Below are 5,218 nucleotides of genomic sequence, written 5' to 3'. Positions count from 1 at the left end.
ATTGATGATTTTTCACAAAATGGAGTTGACCTTAATCTACTCACAAAGACTGTTACACAGTTTGTGTTAAGTATTGCTGTTTATTTGTCGTGACCAAAGTTGTGCAGCTGCGCTGTACTCTGTGCTCAGGACTAAAATGCTGTTAAATTGTTTCATTAGTGCTGGGCATACATTCTGTGATGGAAACGTTTTAATTTCAGTTTTATTAGATAGGAATATTTCTTTCCCTTCTTATCTGATTTTTAGGGAGGGGCAGGCCTGTCTCAAGCACTGGGACCTACAGATCAGTGACCCCCTTGGCCCCCATCATCCTGGTTGACTGTTCAGAAAACATGTTAATCACACTGGTGTCGCCTCTAGGTTCCAGGTGGCAAAGGGGAGGGGTTGGGAGCGCACACTTAGACACCAGACTAGTTGCCTTCTGACCCAGGCTCTCCCTCTCCCTGGCTTTGCAGCCTCCGGAACTTCATTCTCCCTGCCTGTTTCCTTATTTGTAAGTGGATGTAAATGCAGTGCCTCTTTCCAGGAGCTACTGTGAAATCAAACAAATTAATATTAGGGCGATCAGCTGCCCTGCTTTGCCCAGGACTGTCCCAGATTTAACGTGGGACGTCCGGCATCCCAGGAAACCTCTGAGTTCCCGGACAGCAAACAGGGAGGGTCACCCTCATTAAAAATCTATACATGACCTACACGTGGTAAGTATGAAACAATATCTTTTTCTAAGAACTTGAACTGGTACCAGTGACATCACTTGCCCAGATAGGCTCCCCAACTTGCCCTCTCTCTCACCCCCTGGCAGGCTCACAACACTGAATGGGGAAAGGGTGGCTGGAGAAGGTATTTCCAGGCCCCTGTATGAAGCAATCCCTTCCTCCAATGGCCAGGGATGCCTGGAGGGGTCCCCCATCTGGAAACAACCTGTCCTGTGTCCCCTCTTCTGGTGCCAAAGTCTTTCTGCTCCAAACATCCAGCCCTGGGGGGGCCACCCCCGCAGCCCCGGAAGCTCCAGGAGCTGCTGCTCGGCCAGGCCCCCGCCCCTTTCACACTCAGGTAAAACTTTACCCGGAGGCCTTTGGCGGCAGCACTGGGCCCTGAGCTCCCGTTCAGGGCGTGGTAAGTGACCACTGTCACAGCGACATGAATGCTCATATTGAAAAGCCCGGCTTTCTGTCTCCCTCCCTTTCAGGCCAATGTCTTCCCTCTTAAGTCACTGGGCGTCACTCACATATCACCCTGTGCTGAATGCCCCCTAGTCAGGGACCCTTGCTCCCTCTGCCCCTCGCCTCCCACCTGCCCCTCCCCTCCCCCTTTCTCTCGGGTCTCTTTCCTCACCCCCTCCATCCTCTCCTTCTTCCCTCTTCCTCCTCCCCAAATTCTCTCCTCTTCCGTCCCCATCCCTTTCCTCTCCTCCCCACCCCCCACCCTCCAGCCCTGCCTGACTTGCCCCATCCCAGGCTCTGGGCAAGGGAAGCTCATGCTCTGGTCCCTGTCACCTGTGCTGTCATCACCAGGATGGGGGATCACAGATGGAGGAGCTGGTTGGTCATTCCTGTGTCTCATCCCCACTGTCTTGGGCACAGGCACGAATGCAGCCCTAAAAGGAAGGAAGGCAACACCAAACAGGGACTCCAAAATGGAAATGAGAAGAGAGCAGACTCATAGTGCCCTAATCTAAGGGATTTTACCCTAAATGCCAGGCCTACTATATGTGTGTCAGTCTGGCTTGTGTTTCTCTGGGGAGAGGAATCAAAGATTCCACCTGCTCCCCAAAATAGATCAAGAACTGCCACTCAGAGGCTCTGCTCATCCCAAGATCGCCCAACAGCCCTGGGAATCCCAAACTAACTCCACACTATGGGTACCAAAGCTGTGGGGCCGGGGCAGATAAACCCTGAGTCTGAATCCTCGGCCCAACAGGCTTCCCTTCCTTCACCCATAGCTTTTTCTGCCTTAAGAAGGAGCTTCCCAAAACAGAAACAGGCTCATGGACATAGAAAACAAACTATGCTTACTAGAGGGGGAAAGGGGGCAGGAAGGGGTAAGCTGGGAGTCTGAGATTCGCAGATACTATATATAAATAGATAAACAAGTTTCTACTGTAGAGCACAGGGAACTACATTCAATATCTTGTAGTAACCTATAATGAAAAATAATATGAAAATGAATATATGTTACATATATGAATGACTGAAACATTACACCACAAACTGACACAACATTGTAAACTGACTATACTTCAATTTAAAAAAAGTAAAATATGGGGGAGGATATAGCTCAGTGGTAATGTGCCTAGCATGCACGAAGTCCTGGGTTCCATCTCCAGTGCTACAATTAAATATATATATGTATATAAATGTGTGTGTGTGTGTGTGTGTGTGTGTATGTATGTATATATATATATAAATAAACCTGATTGCCTCCCCAAACTAAAAAAAAAAAGCAAAAAAGAACACACACAAATAAAATAAATTAGCTAACCTTGTTGTTAGCCCAGGAAATTATATTCAATATCTTGTAGTAACCCATAATGAAAAAGAATATGAAAAGGAATATATATATATATATATATATATATATATATATATATATATATATATATGTATATGTATAACTGAGTCACTAGGCTGTAAACCAGAAATTAATGCAACATTAAAAAACTGACTATATTTCAAAATTAAATTAAATTTTTTAAAAACAGATGCAGCCTCACTGGGACAGCCAGGGACAAAGGAGGCCAGAACCCACCACAGAAAGGGTGCTGCAGCACAATCTCAAAGCCAGGAGAAATGGTTGTTTTCTCTGGGGGAGGAAAACAGAAACTTGGGAGGAATGGCGGGGAGTGGCTGTGTGCTATCCTATCTGTGTCAGTGCCCTCTTCCGCCCTGATGCCCATCAGCTACCCTGGGAGCTAAGGAAGCTAAAGATGGGTTCTCCATGACAGTGTCCACTCAGGAAGCACCTCATCTGGCATATGGATTTTAAAGGTGCCTTTTACTTAAAGGTGATCATGTCATCCTTGAGCTGAATTTCCAGGGGCTTTTGTTTTGGTAACAAATGGAGCTGCAAGACACAGGTGGTAAGAAGAGTATGATGTGTACCCGGGCCCCTCAGGGCCACCTGCCAGGTGCATTTCCACAGCGTGGCACCAGATGCCCAGGGCAGTCTTGAGACTATGAGCCCCTGTGCACTATGGGAGACAAGGGAGGTACAGGTGAGGCCACTGCTAAGTCTACTCAGCCCAGAATTCACACAGGGCAGGAGGAAAGGTGGGGCTCCACTCACTGCACAGGGCCTGCCCTCCACCTCAAACAGGAGAGGTGCCAGCCACGGACCCACCACAGGACACGGGTGGCCACAGGTGGCTTCCCTAACACAGAGCTAAGGCGGTGGACACAGGCCCATAAAATGCCCTCAAAAGTAGGACTCTAGGGTCAAATGTACCAAAGAAATGCCACTTGATAATATGCCTTCCTTAGATGGGTGCAAGGAAGATTAGCTTATTCAAGGCTCTGAGTAATCCTACAGCCAACCAGCTTAACTCAGAGATTCCCAAACTTACTTGACCAACAGCTGAGTCCCTGTGGGTGCAGAATGACCATCAAAATTCCTGGAAACACTGTCTCCCCCGAGGCATGCTACCAGCCTGACCTCACTCTACTGATAATAACCCCAGGAGGTGAGTGTGAGCATTACCCCATTAGACAGATGAGGACCATGAGGATCTAGAGGAACTTGCACTCAAGGACAGGGATTTATACTCTACCTTTTGAAGAGCGGCGTGCCAAAGAGTTTCTATTCATATTTTAAAACCACTCTGTCCCCTCTATCCCTTGATTGCACCTCTTAAACTCCGAGATGGAGTCTAGTTCCTTCTAGCTTTTCATCCCTTGACATAAGCAATTTCCTCATCCAAAAAGCCAGTTGGAATTTGATTGTTACTTGCAGCCAAAGGATTTCTTACAGACACAGATTTTTAAACAGATTATTATGACACAATGTGACAAGTGCCTTAATCAACATATTCACAGTTTTCTACTGAGACAGAATAAAGAGAGAGAGAGAGAGAGAAAATCAGCTAGCTTGGCTTGTGGGAGGACCACAAAAGGTGATCCTTGAACAAAATCCACAAAGAACGTTTGTTCCCCAAACAGCAAAGTGGGGAAGCATGAACCATGACAGGAGCAAAGCACTGTGAAGCATGTGCTTGATGTAATACCTTCAGATACGTCCCTCTGATGAGAAAACAGAGTGAGACAGACAGTGCCCAAGGGGCCATCTCTGCTGATTGGCTGGGCCAGAATTTGAGCCTGGGTCTGTTTTATGTCAAAGCCCCAGTGAGTATCCCCACAGCATGCTGCCTCATCGCCAAACACCCAGCCACAAAATGGACACCTGCTGCCTCTGTGAACAGACACCCCGTCAGTGCCCCAGGGATGTGACTGTTCCTGTATTTAGTAAGGAGAATCCAATTCTGGTGGTTCCAGAGGCTGTGACAGCAGGAGGAAAGGTCCTAAGAAGCTTCTGAGAGTTCTGCATTTGCACCTAGAAGGTGTCTTCCATAGGCACAAATTCTTTGAGCTTCGAGGGACTGTGAGATCTTCCATTCCAACTATTACTTAAAGAGCTTCTGTGATTTTTATTATATTCTCAATGCCCAAGTTTCACCCCACTCCCATTGAATTTTACTGAATAATTTCAGTGTCTTCATTTAACCCTTTGTGCTGAAAAAAAAAAAAAGGCAGGAAATTTAGAAAAACAAGCCTTATGCTGTAATTCTGCTCCACCACTTGCTAACCTGAGTAACACCTGTCACTCCCAGTTACTTGGTTATTTGATTCTACACAAATTATTTTACAGCTCTTGGCTTCCTCAGCTGGGAAATAAGGGTCATATTCCCAACCTTGTATGACTTGGAGGATTCAATGAGATAATGACTGGTCCACAGAAGGTTCCAGAGGCCTATCAGTTCCTACTTTCAACCCCTACAGTCTTTTCTTCTTACTTTCTCAAAGACTGTGTCAAATCAAAGGCAAACTATCTTCTCAGTTTGACTCATCAGGAGTTCCCCAGACAAGGGCAACGTTAAAAATGGTTAACAACCGATGCCACACAGGCATCATCAATCATGTTACAGATAATCGATCAAAAGCCAAATTACAGTCAAGACTGCTTAAATATTTTTTCTGTTCCTGAGAAAGAAGAGGAATTCTCCCTC

The sequence above is a fragment of the Camelus dromedarius genome, unplaced genomic scaffold (genome assembly GCF_036321535.1).
Source record: "Camelus dromedarius isolate mCamDro1 unplaced genomic scaffold, mCamDro1.pat HAP1_SCAFFOLD_28, whole genome shotgun sequence".
NCBI classification, from domain to species: Eukaryota; Metazoa; Chordata; class Mammalia; order Artiodactyla; family Camelidae; genus Camelus; species Camelus dromedarius.
This window is presented reverse-complemented; position numbering follows the sequence as displayed.